The sequence below is a fragment of the Corvus cornix genome, chromosome 13, assembly GCF_000738735.6.
Source record: "Corvus cornix cornix isolate S_Up_H32 chromosome 13, ASM73873v5, whole genome shotgun sequence".
In the NCBI taxonomy this organism is placed as follows: domain Eukaryota; kingdom Metazoa; phylum Chordata; class Aves; order Passeriformes; family Corvidae; genus Corvus; species Corvus cornix.
In genome coordinates, this window is record NC_046343.1 from 5,480,614 (window position 1) to 5,496,160 (window position 15,547).

The following is a 15,547-nucleotide window of genomic DNA, read 5'->3' on the forward strand; positions in this document are numbered from 1 at the left end:
GTGTAGGTTGGCTTCACCTCCATGTGCCTGCTCTTCAGAGGAGAACCAGCTACACTCATCAGTTGGCTGATACGGGAATGTGTGACTGTTGCACGAAGAGAAATGGATAAGCTCCTAAAACCATCATGTCCTTTACAAAATGCTGTTTACAGCAGATCTGTCATGAACATCAGTAACTCACCAAGCCATCATAGCACAATATGACATTTTAGTGCCAGCGAAACTGGGAATGAAACCAGACACATTTTGACACAAGTTTAGAAATTAGGAAAAGCTTTCTTTCCTTTTCTTTCCCTCCCTCAAGCACGTTGAGCTGTTCTAGTGGAAGACTGCAGTGCTTTAGAGCAATCATCTTTCAGCACATCAACTCATACTCAAAATACAGCACTGGGCTTATTTGGACTTAAATAAAATTTTAAAATTTTTATTTTCCCCATGAAAGAGATGTCCATTTCAGTCTAGCCAAACAACAATACTACTGGTGGAAGAAATTTCCTTCCTGACTCCTGCAGAGTTTGCTGTGCACTTTGAAATACCTGCTTTTATTATCCTTAATTTACTGTGCAAAGCTACAAATAAGAGTGGCCATAAAATTATCCATCCCTTGTTAAAATGCAGCTGGAATACACATCCTCCTTTGATAGTGGATTCCAGAGGGGGACTTCACACTGTGTGAAGAATCACACTCTTACTCCCCGCCATGGAAAGCTGGTAACGCTGACTGACAGGAGGCAAGCAGAGCATCTTCTCAGCTCTGACCCAAATTTACCCTTCAACAACCGGAGCAAAAGTCTTTAGCTCCTACAAAGTCCTTGTCTGCTGCTAGAGCACATGGCCCATGGCAGTGAGACTTAGACACCCAAACAAAATTTTAGAAATGTTACCTTTCACCATGAAGAGTTGCCATGGGAAGCCAATGTTGTTCATTGAGCCTGCACTTCCCAATTTCCTGCTCAGAAGTTGTAAGGTTTTTGTGTGTTAGCTCAAAGAGAGCCCAGAGGTGTAGCCACAACCCGACTGTGCTACAGCAGGCACAGACACACACAAAAGCACAGGCAGATGGGGTGCGCTCCTCACCCGAGGGAGCCGGCCCTGAGCTGATGTGAAGGCACACACAGAAGGTTTATGGAGATGAAACAAAGGGGGGAAGAGACAGAAAGCTGAGTATCTGACAGGGTCCAGGGATTTTATAGTGGGGATAGGAAAGGCAGGGATAAGGGACACAGCCAATGGGATACTTGACAGGAGACAGGGTTGAGGGCAAGGGAACCAATGGAAATAACAGAAAGGAGGGATTGAGGGAGGGAATCAATGGGGTGTCGAGTACAACAGAACTTTCTAGAATTAATACGTATTAACTTAGGGGAAATGAATATTAACAGACTTATACCTAGAACAGGGAGGGGAAAACATGAACCGATCACATAAAAATATGTAAACTGCGGAATGGGGGATTATGGGCCCTCACCCCAACCATGGAGTGAGGCATTCAGCTTCAGTGCCTGACCACCACAGCTTGGTGTCTGTTAGATCATCAGGGGTCAGGGTGGCTGCAGCCACTTCCACCACTACATCAAGTCATCTGCTTCTCTATGACTTCGAGGGAATACAGATTTTTCTTGGGACATCAGGACTCAAGGGAATTACCTGTAGTTAAACATCTGATTAATGGCTCATTAAGAATCAGCAACAGTGTTTATTCAGTCCCTGAGTGTGGTTTTGCAATTATGTGCTTTTGAGACTGCAGGTGTGTAAAATATTCATAACCCAAATGGAAATATGATGGAAGTGTAGTTTACACTTACTCAAGGGCTAACTCTTCTGAATTATAAATATGAAACAGAAAAGAGCCATTATTACTCTGCACAGGAACTACCCAGAACCTCACTAGATGCTTTACAAACATATTAAGCACTACATTTCTTTCCCAAAAGATTTATGCTAAGTGGCAGAGCCTTCTATCCCCCTCATCCACCTCACCATGCTACAACTAGACATGAGGCTTTCTTGTAAAAGCAACGTTCATCATGGGATTGCTCTTGTAGTAACCACTGTACCCCAAAGGGTCTGTGCTTTTCTGGGGGCACATCAGAGAAGAGAGAGGAGAAAGAGGGACTTGGCTCGATCTGTCTTTAGTTTGTGGCCATATAGTAAAATTGCAGTAGTGGACCTTTAATTCTGCTTGATGGTGAATCATTCATGGCGCTCATCCCTTACCTGGCCCCAGAAGGATGTAGGGTTTGGACACTCACTCCTTCATGTGAAGTTCTTCTGCTGTTTGCTCCGTCAGCTCCTGAGCAGCCAAAATCATTGGGCAGCAGCAACAGGGTACCAGTAATTCTAAAATATTAAGTATTTTTAAATATGCAACCATAATGCTCCAGTTTTGAAGATGAAACAAGGACTGGAGAGCAGGAGGAGGGTTGAGAGATTGGTACCTGAGGAAATACTGAGACTCAAGAAGAGTTTCCCCATCAACCTCAGGTTGGAAAAAGCTCCTTCTAAAACACTTAACTTCTCTTCACTGCGGCTGCTGCTCTAAGCATCGAGCCTTCTTCAAAGCAGCTTCCCTTTTCTAATTTGTATTATGCTGTTGTTTTTTTAAAAAGGTCGTTCCAGAATTCCTCTGGGTCCCATATAAGCCGTGCTGCCACTGTGCAGAGGCTCTCAGTGGTACTGTACAAGTACATATTAGTCACAGGAGAACAGGAACGGATAGCCAAGGAGAAGCAAATCTAAAAGCAGTGAACCATCAAATGTGAGGAATGCAGGAGGAAGCTGACAGATGAAGGACTGTGCAGAGTCCCTAAATCCAAAGCGTATTTCTGAAAGGGCACTTTCTTTCAGGAGAAGTATTTCTAATAGTCTCTCTCCACTGCAAAAGGGAAGGACTTATCTACTTGCCATCGCTGATTGCCTGGTCTAAAGTGCTTTGCATTAGCCTAAAAGAATGCAGTTGAGTGTTTCCAGATGGTGGGAGGCAGCGGGCAGGTTGGCCATGGCCAGGCAGGGCCTGGTGCCTGCTCCCCACCCGCTGCAGGTCCAGGGCAGCCTGTGAGCACAGCCTGGCCCTGGAGGCTCCCACTGCCTGTAGGCAGCAGCTGCTTCTTCCCCTGCTCTGCCTTCTCTTCCCCAGGGTGAGCAAACACACAAATGTGCTTCCTTCTTTCGGCTCAAGAGTAGGAGTAGCCTGAGAGAGACACTGTGGATGGGCATCTACAGCATGAGATGAGCTCCAGAGGAACCTCCAAGCGGTGACTGTACCGAGGAACCGACCACTTTGGGCTGAACGCTGTTATAAGTTTTACAAAGATGCCCAAACCCATTAAAAAATATATTTAATGTTGGGAAATCCATCGTGGTCTGCAGTAAGCTGTTGACTGTTAAAACAATTTGCCTTTTTTCTACTCTGAGTGTTTGTCACTCCAGTTGATGGGCTCAGATCATGCCATGATGACCTCCGTGACATCCAAGGGTTCCCTGCTCCCTGAGTCTTCCTCAGTGTAAAACAGTTCCCAACTCCTCTCAAAGAAATTAATGAAATGAACACTTATCCTATAAGCCAGGACTTCTAGGACACACACCATTCTTGCAATTTTTCTTTTTCAGAACCATTTTTAAATTTGTGACATAGCGCTGCAGAAGCAGTCTGCCTTTACTTCTCTGTATCATGGCATTATCTGCGTGAGCTCATTCTTCTCCAGTTCACACATTCAAGGTTCCTATTTAATTTTTCAGCCACTGCAGGCAGCTCACATTGAGGTGTTTATCATTTCAAAAACACAGTCACCTCAGCCAGTAAGCATGACCTATTTTCCTGGTTCCTGGACTTCATATTTTTTGTCTTGTTCAAAGGACTCTGGTTGTCCATTGGATCCAGATCACTCTAAAGAACTGATTTATTATTTACTGATTTGCCAGTTTTTCTGTCATCTGTGACTTTTGTCTTAGAATTTGGGTATTTTCTTCTAGATCATCAATAATGATGCTCTACAACCCTGAACCAAAAATAGATTGGTGGGCAACTGAAGAGAAGCACCCACGCTGAAGGTGGGTTCTCTGCTCCCAATTATTAAAATACCTGTAAAAGTGAAGGCCATCTTGAAGATACATTTAAAAAACTTTTGGAGAGCCTCCAAAGTAGAAAAAGAGAGATTTGTACACCGCTGCCAAGAGAAACAAAGCTTAAATCTGTTGTGATTTGTTGGTTTAACAGCCTCTTTTTCATGAGAAAATACTTTTTAACTATGTCAGGGCTTTTAAGTTCTGAAGGATAAGGACATAACAGGAAAGTCTCCCATTATTGTCCTGTTAACTCTTTCCTACTGCTGCCATATATGCAGCATGTCAGGGAGAAAATTTTCCTTTCTAAAATGTCTCTCATCCTTTCAAATTTGAGGAGAGCCACTGTTTACTCTGAGCTGTCATTTCTAGCAAAATAAAGGAGAAAGTCTGGCAAATAAAAATCCCCTCCCAACCTTCCATCTTACTCTCTGTTTGAAGCTACATGCTTGATAAGTTCTAGCAATATGAAGCTCGAAAAAGCCATTTCCTGTAAGTTTGAACTAGAATAGTTTCCTATTATAATTTGAATACTGGTCAGGCTTTTCACTCTACTGCAGGAAGGCATTCAAGGATGTGCCAAATGTTAAATGCTAGCATTATTTATTGTAGTATTGTCAGCACATCTTTTTTTCAAATAGATCCATAGAGAATAGTCCCGAACCCACAGAGCTGTGATGAAGCAGCAACCTGAAAGTGGCTTTAGGGCACCAAGTTATTGGCAAAAATATCAAGTAACCTGCAATACTTAGCTCCCCTTGCACTATGAATGCCTTCTGCCACCTGAGATATTTGTGATTTACTTCTAGGAAAGACAAGCTTTGAAACAGCTTCAGAGTAAGACGAGACTGAGAGAAGGATGTGTTCACACATTTGCTGGTAAGTGTTTTATCTTTACAGGGCCCAAAAGAAGGCACAGAGAACCGAACTGTGAAGAGTCTCAGGGAAACCACATAAAACCACGTATTTAACTTTAGGTGTGCACTTGTACCCAGATAAATCAGGGTTCCTGGTGGCTTCTCTAACTCTCTTTACCACGGAGACTTGAATTGCTCAGCCTTTTGCAGTTCTCTTGCTGGCAGACAGCCTCTTAATACACGAGGTCTTTCTAAGACTGATACAGAGAAGTTCATATGCTTTTCCTGAGCTCTGTGATTAATAGTACCCAAGGTTTTAAAATATATATAGGAAGAGACAATAATTGTCAAGGTTTAGCTGTATGTCTAGAGAATTCATTGCTTCCTTTAGGAGACAATTTGCCATACCTCTGATGGACTAAGACAGTCTTGTAAACAAAAGAAACTCTAATGAATATAACAGGGTTAGAATGAGGTTTTTGTCCCCATTGTCACATAAAATATCTCCCTCTCCCCTTCAGTGCAGGAATGCTTATCAATACTATGTTTGAATCCTACCTAATCATAGCAGAAAATAGAATAATTTTGCAGAACTAAGACCAGTTTCTAAAAGCAGGAGAGGTTCAGTCTGAGCATCATTAAAATTAGAGTCCAGTTCTCAGTCTCCAGCCAGTGATCCCCCAGGGCAAGGACAACACTGCCCTCAGTGTCGTCCCCGAGTTGCTGAAGGCTTGTCCACTCCATGGCCAGGGAAGTCTGTCCCTGGGAAGCCCTTCTCCATTTCTTTCCTCTAAAAGCCTTCACCAGGAATCTGAGGTCTCATCATTGTCAAGCACACAGAGCAGACCTGCCCTTCATTTCAGGGTTTCAAGCCAAAAAACCGCAACCAGTGCTCTAATTAGCAGCTCTGCCGACTTTTTCTGGACTGCAAAGGATTGAGGAGTCACAGCCAACCTTTGATTTAAAATCAAGAGAGTTACAGCCTGGTCTCCCTTTGAGAAGCAGTGATTTCTGCACTCCGGGACTCATTAGGGAGGAAGCTTCTACCACCATACATATACTTTATTAAAAGGCTGAACATTTTAATAGATGACATGTAACACCCAGATGCTCCATTCTACCCCTTCTCTCTCCGTGCCTGCCAGAGATCCGTGGGGGGGATGGGGCAGCTGCACCATTTCCCTGGTTAATCCAAGGGAATTTTATGTAGGAAAAATACCATGCTGCAGTGAAGGTTACTTTGCTGGTTATATAACAGCTTGAGGTGGGGATTTTTTGGACTCCTCTGTTACCAAGGCTTTTCAAAATTCCACAATAGGCCCAATTTAGCCCAACCCTACACCCAGTGCCTTGCAGCGACTGTGAGAGCAATTAAGCAGCACTATTCCCCAAGCTGTCTTCTCCTCAATTATGTCGGCAAACAAAGAGGCGTGACTGGGTAAGACCCTCTCTATTAAACAAACCAGCCCTACTTATTTTCACTTTGATCAGGGGAATGAAGTCAGCAGGGAACAGGGAAGGCAAAGCAGCACGTTCTCTCTTGGAATTCTGAAGTTTACAAATAAAAAAGCCAGGAGAGAGACAGAAAGAAAATAATGATGATATGTATGAATGATGATGAAACTTAACCCGTCCTTAGTGTGGAACATCAGGTACACCAGACAGGACAGTGGGGCCTCAGGTTCCTGGGACTGGGAACTGGGCAGCTGTTACAGTTAGCTTAATGAAAATCCAGGAGAAATTTCTGTTGGGAGTCTATCTTTCGAAATCCCACCTTTTTCAGAGGAGCTTGTAACAGGATGATCTATTTTTTGTATCCCTTTCTGTTTCAGAAGTGGCGAGAGATACCTTTAATTGGTGCACCTCTGCCTCATCTCTTAAGAAAGTAAATAAAAGCCAAGGAATTATGATAACTTGATGCTATTCTTTTATTGGTATAGATGTATAATTAGTCTGCTGGATATAAAGCAAGAATGTGTTCCATGAACTAGTAGTGTATTCTCTTCTTTCTTTCAGATTTCGGTAACTGTCACTTCCTTTGGGTTAGGGTTTTTATTTTAATTGGGCTTATTTGGGTGAAGATTTTTGACTGAGCTATTGTGCTGAGACAGAATAAAGGCTGCCCCACATCACAGACCCCCCATCACCTCTGCAGTCTCTGCTAGAAAAGCCGACTTTGCATTTCTCAGCTAATGAAACATTCAGCAGGGTCTGGGCAGGGAGGGTCACTATCAAACTCTCCCTACTGAGAGGTAAAGTGTATCACAGTGTTTCTTAAATCTGTATTAGCTATTTTGACATCATGCTTAAAACACTCTGGGTCTTGCTTGTAGCAGCCTGGAAGACAGGAGGTGAGCTGGTTCCTCAGGGTCCCTGGGAAGCAGCCTTGGGAGTTGCAGCAGCTCCAGCAAAGCTGCACCACATCGGTAACCTGCATATATTCCTGAGCCAACTCCCCAGCAGCATCTCCAGGATGTATGAGCAGAGGCCTTGCTTGAGGGATTGATTCTCATACATAAATTTGGTGTTTGCAAAAGCAGTTGATGCAGAATAATGGAAACAGAAGCCACTTCCTTACCCACAGACCTGTGTCTTGAAGCGTGAGAGGTTCTGATGGCTGGGGAGAGAGCGAGAGGAGATTAGAGCTCTTTATGTAAAAACTTGCTCGACCATTGCTTCATTTTAATCTCTTATTTATTACTAGTTGCATCTGCTTATAAATTAAGCCAGTAAGTTGTCTGGAGCTCTTAATAGCACATTTCACTGCTGCTTTGAAAGATCATGTGTACAGTCAACGAAATAATATTAATGGGTCATTACTCCAGTAAAGCAAACCACAGATTGATAACAGCAGCAGCATTAACAGGATGAACTCTTGGAACTTCTCTAGTGCCTAGTATCAAAACACTTTCCTAATGAGATCAATATTTTTTACCCCATTTTACACCTGGAGAAACTGAGAAAAGGAGCAATATCTGGACTGTCGGACAGAAACACAAGCAGGGGCTTGCAGCTCAGAAACTGAAACTGCTATTTCTCACAGGCCATACTCTGGAGTTGTAGTTTTAATTTCCTGTCACCTTCTCTTTGTGAGCCTGAGCCTCTGCCAGCTCAGGGGAAAGCTTCTCTGAAGGAGGAGGAAAGGCTGTGGTTTCCCATTGCCACTCTCATGTCACCCCCTTTGCTAGTTCATGCCTGCAGAGTTTCAGCTCTCTAGAGGTACTTTTCTCTAGAAGGGCTCCTAGAAGGAGCCCTAAAAGCTCATTTCTTAAAGTCATGCTGTGTGTACTACCGATTTTTTAGGGCTTGCCTGAATTTATGTGGGAAAACTAATCCAGAAATCCTCTGTGAACTTGCTCAGAATCAAAGTAGCCTGAAGTGATTTAAGCTAAGCTAATGAAGGCCTGACTGAGCTTCTCTGCACAAAGCTTTCGGTGCCATTTTAATCATCCACTTCATCACACCCTTAATTTTGGATCAACAGCATTATAGGCAAACCCTCTCAAAATAAAGGAGAAATATAAGAAAGGACTACAGGACGTGGGTGACTATCAGTAGGAATTTTCATTACAACTATGCTACAAAAGCCAAATCTTACAGTCCTGACCAGGGAAGACAAGAGGAGTCTGCATCAGAGACCTGTGAAAAATGAAAGGAGGAGTTTGGTAGTTCAGAATCTCCTCTGAGTCTTTAATTCTGAGGAAGAACCAAGGCTGGAGTGATTATCTCTGCCTCTTATGCCTGGAGAGAAGCATCTGAAAATGTAACTCCCTAAGGACCAAACTCAAGACAAATTAACTCAGATTTCATGCTTTTCTTCTGACCTTTTCTCAATTCCCCATGACTTTCAGACCAGCCTTGCCATGGTCAGGACCCTGTCCTTCCTTCCCAGTGCCAGAGGATGGGGTCTAACAGCACATTCCCAGGAGTGAGCCCAGCCTCCTGGGGACCTTCCTCTCCCAGAAGGAGGGAATTGAGCCTGCAGCAACCATACTTCAAATACTTTAAAAGACAGGTTTTTCTGCTTATCTGCTCCACTTGAATAGTCAGTGCTGGAAGCAGACCAATGCCTTGGAGAAATACTTCAGCTTCTCCCAGCTTTGGAACCTGGGCATCATTTTTGATCTGCCTTGTGTGCTCTCACTAGATCAATGCATCATCACAGGAGTTCCGTCTGCTGAAATAGGGCCATCCTTCTGCCAGCACAGTGGAGTGTCTCATCATCTTATACCACAGATCAACTCTAATTTTCTTCCCTCTAACACAGGAAAGTGCCATTTTGCCCTGCTTGTATCCTCTGAGAACACTGTAAAGAGAATTTTCTTACCTTCCCTTCAGACTATGTCCTTCCCTTCCAACACAGCCCTCCTCTCACCTCTCTTCAGTGGCCACATCCAACCTAAGCTGCTTGGTCTGTATTTTCAAGGTGCTTCACAACTTTCATCTGCTTTATCCACTGTTTTTCACTGAGTTTCAAGAGATCATCTCTCACCTTCAATCAGCCCCAGTGCCAGATGGAAGCAGCCCCAAATCCTCCCCCCACCCCTCTCGATACAGCTAACTAACATGAAAACAGCAACTCCTCCCTTCTGTGCCAGAGACTGTGGCAGATGGCACCACCCTGTTTATTACAGGATAATCCTTTTTAAAAAGAAGATAAGGAAAAAGAAATACACAGAAAGTTTAATGAGGACTTTGAAATGGAGTTCCTGCATATTTATACAGACTGGAAGTCATCCCTGGGGTCACCAAGTGCAGTCCCTTCTATCATGTGCACTACATTTTGTTACCTCTCCGTAAACTTACTGAGCTGTGGCTGGAAAGTAGCTGGGATTCTGTTAATTGTCATTCCTTCCAGAAGGCTGTTCCAGCCTTCCTGTCTTAATGGCTAGGAAACTTATTTTGATTTCCAGTGTGATTTTATTGGTCTCCAGTGCAAATAGTCCTTTTTTCTCCCTAAGGTTTTTACAGGCAGTAATCATAACCCTGCTAAGCCTTTATTTTCCTATCATCAACAAGCCACGCTCCTTTAGCCTTCTCTTATAAATCAGGCTCTCCTTTCTCCTGATCTCTCTAATACCCCCATCTGCGTGTCTCTGTTTTAATTCACATTTTTAAAGCATAGATATTCACAAATGGCTGTAACAGAAAAACAAGGATGCTGAAAGCTTCTAACCTATGCAGATGATACTTTTGCTGGTGTAAGCTGTGTCCTTTCCACAACTCATCACAAAGTGAACGTAATTTTGTCCAGAAATTTTGATCCTGTAGAGCTGATGCCAGACTAAAAGGCCTGTACACACTGGTCTCCCTATTACTCTCCCTTTCTCAAATACGGACACTGTGTTTGCTATTCTTCAGTCACACAGTGCCACCCTTGAGTTGATAGATTTATTAAAAACTCTTACTACCAGATTTGCAATTTCACACATCAATTCTTCCAGAACTTTAGGAGCAAAAGTTTTCACTCCACAACTCTCCACTCCCCCCAACATGTGCTACAGAAGACTTTTAGCTTCTATTCCACTTATGGTGAGGCAAACTCTGTTCCCACGTGCTCCTTGCCATTAGTCACTGCACTTTTACCCCTGTGCAAACTGTTTGACTTGAATTTCTGCATCCACACGTTGAGATATGATCCCCAGCACGGTGAGTGATGGTTCCATGCCTACAGTGAAAGTAGGATATTGGATTTGTGCTGAAATGTTAAGAAACACATAGGATATATTAAGCACTTCAGAAACTTAACGGGAACATCAAGATGAACAAGTGTGCTTTTAAAATCTCTTTGTAATGCTTGAGGTGGAATAAGCACCATGTATCGACTGGGCCATTAAAACAAAACCACTCCCAGCATTTGAGTGCATTTCTGCAATAAAGTGAAATGAACAATGCTTGTGGCAACTACAGCCTCAGTAATTGCCTGGGAACCTTGTGAGAAACCTAAGCCCAAAAGATGAAGGAAAGAGGGAATAATACAAAAAAAAAAAAAGTGAAAACAATATTGCAAGACACCTGAACAGTTATTCACTGCAACAGAAAAAAAACCTGCTGTGTGCTTTCTTTAGGAACAGCATCCTAACACTCTTCCTTTTGATGAAATCAATGGAGAGCACCAGAGGAGTCCATTAGCATCACAGTCAGCTGCTGTGCTATGGATCTGCTCTCTGATGTCCATGGGAGCCCTCAAATTCTCCTTGTACAGCCTTCTTTAAGTCCATCTGACACAGAAATGGGGCCCACAGCTGGAACACTCCAGCTCCCTCCAGGTAAGGCTTAGCTGGAGCTCAGGAGCTGGTGAGCTCACTCGGCTGTGGGGCCAGAAGGAGCGGAGCGGGACACTGGCTCTGCTGCTCTGCTGGTGAAAGCCCTGGGAGGCAACTGGCACCAGACACAGAGAAAGGGCTGTGGCCAGGAAACATTTAAAATGCAAGAGATGTGAGCATGGGGGGTACCAAGAGGATCGCTGCAGCTTCTCCTTCCTATTTCAGCCTGGGTACATCTCTCCGCGAACGTTCATGCGGCAGGGTCCAAAACACAGACTACGTCTTTTCCTTGCCTGACCCTGAGGCACAAATACACGAAGCCAAGGGGGCCAAGCAGGTCCAGGAGTCAGGCAGGAGGAGCAGCCTCCTGGCCCTGGCCCGGGCTGCCATGCTGCTGCTAAGCAACGTGCAGGCACAGCCCGCAGCCTGCTCGGAAAACCAATCAAGGCAGCATCGCTATCCCCTCACATTAAATGTCAGTTTACAAATGGAACTGACAGATCACAAACCATTCCCCTCTGTAGCGATGTGGTCTCATCCTGAACCCATTTCCCCGTGCCCGGCTGGTGCAAAGCGATTCCACCTCTGCTAAATGACTCCCAGAGTCTCCAAAGTACAATTTTGTTTTATAGTCGCTGTCAAACCAAAATGTTTCATGTTAATTTCTTACAACCTACTCCACTGTCTGCTCTGCTCCTATTTGATATTTATTCCCCTGTCAAATGTACATTTATTTGCTGACATTTTTATTAAATTAGACAGTAATAAATCTGTCTGCATTTATGTTTATGTCCCTTCATGCAGAGGACCCCAAAGTAAGTTCCATACATTAAGTGCATGGCCAAATGCTCATAAGCATTTCACAGAGGGTAAATAAAGTCAAAGTACTGGTAATCAAAAATGATAACGACCCAACCTGGCCAGGCTGGAAGGGGACCAGGGGAAGCAATGTTTTTGTAGCAGTGGGGAATCATCTCTCTCCGGAGCAGAGAGGGAAATTGCTGGGAACAGCCCCACTTCCAGATTGTGAAAATTCACACTTTTTATTTTCTTTTAGACAGGGTAGAGAATTTCTTGAGCCCCACTCTTAGCAGATTTTTAGCAGTAAAAAACAGTGTTTAAATGGTTGCAACTTAAAAAATGTTGCCATAAGATACATTCCAAATGAAATTCCAGTGTGCAGTTAGTGGTCAAATGCTCCCCAGCTCTTAAAAGAGCTTTTCAAAACCTCCTTAGCTCACCAAATCCTGGGTAAATACACTACTGCACAGTAAAAGTGAGGCATAGAGGAGTGGGATTTGCTTGATGTTGCCCATCATGCCATCACCAGTCAGGAATGAAGATCAGAACATCTAAATGCCATCTGGAAAAACCTGGGAGATCAGATCAGCTGTCTCCCATTTGTGTCATTCGAAGCCTCCCCACAGAAACTTCTGTGCAAAAGAGTATTTTTGTGTGCAGTAACATTTTTTTCATAGCTGCAACAGGGAGAAGAACAAGTTAAAAATTCACAACAGCAAGGTCATTCTAGGTTGAGGCTTTTCCTCAGCTCCCTCCTGCTGTCCCCTGTCGTATCAGCCATGCCTGATATCATGCAGCACACGTGCCCTGCAATTCCTGGGCATCACAGCGGCACCTTAACGAGGGGCCTCACACCTTCCTGCTCCCTCCACACCACCAGCACCCAGCCTGATAAGAGGAATGCAGAGGACTTCAGAGTAACTCCTTCCAACTTCAGAGAGCTCCGAACACAGGAAATTTTTTTGCTAAATTACAATGTCTTGAAACTGGCAACAGCACGCTGATTATGTCTCATTGTGGCTGTGATGTCCTTGGCGATGGAGCTGGGAGACCACAAAGTGAATATAATGCTCCTCTATGTGACTCTAATGACTGATGATGCTCTGCTGTGGGTAGCAATTTTGAAATAACTGAGAATGACGACAGAGAATATTGCCTTTGTCTTCTTGCTTCAGAAGAACTTTACGTGTAACTAAGGAGTACAGCGCAGCACTGCCAGCCACACACGCTGCTAATAGGGAAATTTGCAGCACCATCAAGCAGTTTGTGCTAATCTGCCCCATATAGAGCCCTGCAGGGCAGGCTGAGCTCATGAAGTGGAGAAAGGTGGGTGCTCACTCCTAGGCAGGATCTTCTCAAAAGCAGGAAGAAATCTCAGGACACAGGGACATCCAACAAATGCTGCAGACCGCAAGACCAAATTAATAAATTAGATTAAGTGTAGCATTTTTAAAATTGGGCACCAGATGCTTTCCTCACCCTGGTTGCTTCCTGTCATTCTGATAGCTCAGAGGAACCATCTCACTGAATAAAACAAGTGCTGATCCCGCAGAGGGATGAATTGAATGCTCTGGTGACACGCAGAGAATGCAGTTTTGTTGTCTTCGAGACCTGACCTAGTATTGCTGTTTGCCAACCCTTTGTGCCACGGAGGAGTGCCAGCATGTTCAGGAGTGTCTCCTGTGCTTTGTGACCCTCTCATAGTCAACATATGCACAGGGGACACACAGAGAGTGTCCCACATTAGACAGGGGTGATGGGGTTTCTCTCCTGCCTTAACCACCCTCTGACAGAGCAAAAAGGACTTCAGTGCAGAGGAATGTCACTGCCAGTCAAATGGAAAGCACCATGAGGGTGGGGAGGTGAGGAGGGAAACACAGGGGGAGGCTGAATGCAGATGCCATCCCCAGTGTGTCCTGCAGGAAGCTCCAGATCTCCTCTGAGCCTCAACCAGGATCTTATGCCCATCCCAGCCCTCCACAAGGAGACCCAGAGACCTGAGCCCTTCCCAGCCAGAGCAGTCTCAGCTCCAGCCTGGCTGAGAGAGCACTGAGCGCAGCAACCATCACACACGAGCTGATTACTTTAATTTTTACACACTGTCTGAATGAGATAATTTAAACTTGTGCAGGTCAGTCTCCAGAGATTGAAGACTGACATAAGAGGGGCACAGCAATCTATTTCTGATCTGCCAGAACAGCAGGTCCTGAGAAGTCCAAGTGCTGTGCTGACAGCGCGTTACTGTTTGCCTTTGAGGGATGGGAAATCAGAAAAGAGGAGGTCAGCTAACTCCAAGATAACACAGCTGATTTGGAGAAGTGTCACCACGAAGTCTTTGCTTTGATGGTCATTAGGGCCCCTGAAGATACTGGACTGAGAAAATTTTGTTATAATCTATCCTGAAGTATTTTAAACTCAAGATATTATTGAGAAAATGAACTCCTTGCTCAAGCCCCAGTGCAAACTCGATTGCCATGGTGGCCTTTCTGCTCCACAGTCACAGTTTATTTGTCTTCCCCCCTCCCATTGCTGCAGGAGCCAATGGAGAACAGAAATGTACCAACAGGTCTGAGTAGATCTGTGAGAAAATCTTTCCCTATGAAGAGGACAAGTCAGTGCCCACAGTACTTGATCTCACCCTGCTCCTGAGATCACAGAGGAAATGATGCAGAGAAGGCAATGTTTTCCCACACCTCAGGAACAATTTCAGTGGGGCGCATAAATCTGTGTCCTGTTCCACCCAATAACAAGCCAGAGGGTCTTTTTGAACTACAAGAGACTGAGCACACCTAAAGACTGTTCCAACAAGCTACAAAGGCAGCACACAAGTGGTTTTCTGTGCACCAGAAGCCTGTCTCTGCTGCTGCCTTGTATTGTTCCTTCTAAATGGAAACCATTCTGAAGCACAGTTTGTATGCCCTTGATGCACTCCATAGTACTGCAGCTTTCTGGGCAAAATCCATTCCTTGCACAGGGTGAAGACCATGCCCAAGACCTGTTTCTACCTTAGTCTGGTGGGCTTTCCACAACTCTAAATGGGGATGACAGCTCTGGCGGTCAAGCTCTGACGGATCTAGCGCAGGCAATTTAAAAAGTCAGTGCTCCCAACAACTCTCCCCCAAACAATTAGAGGCAAACATGTGCCTGCATTTCAATGCCTTCAGCGTGGAGGTTGGCATATCAATGTGAGCCCACCTTCAGACAAACACTGAGCTCACCCTGAAGGGCCAGCGTGGCTCTGGCTCCTGGCAGTAGCCAGGGACCGATCTCTGCTAGCCCCATCCCTTGAGCCCATCTTTTCATACTCTCAGCCCCCTGCCATTCATGGTGTTTGCTGCTTCTGCAGGATTTCTTGGCCAGGCTATTTTGCGAGAGTTTTGGTGCTGGTGCACATAGTGGGCAGTTGTGTTTGCAGGTGCCTCCCTGCATTGAGAGTCTGTGTGTATGTTCCTGCAAACCACCACACAGGGAAGCCCAGCACGGGGATGATTTTCTGCACAGAAATTTGCATCTACCAACGTGAGCAGCTTTCCCAGCTTCTCCTTCCTCAGACCCGCTTTG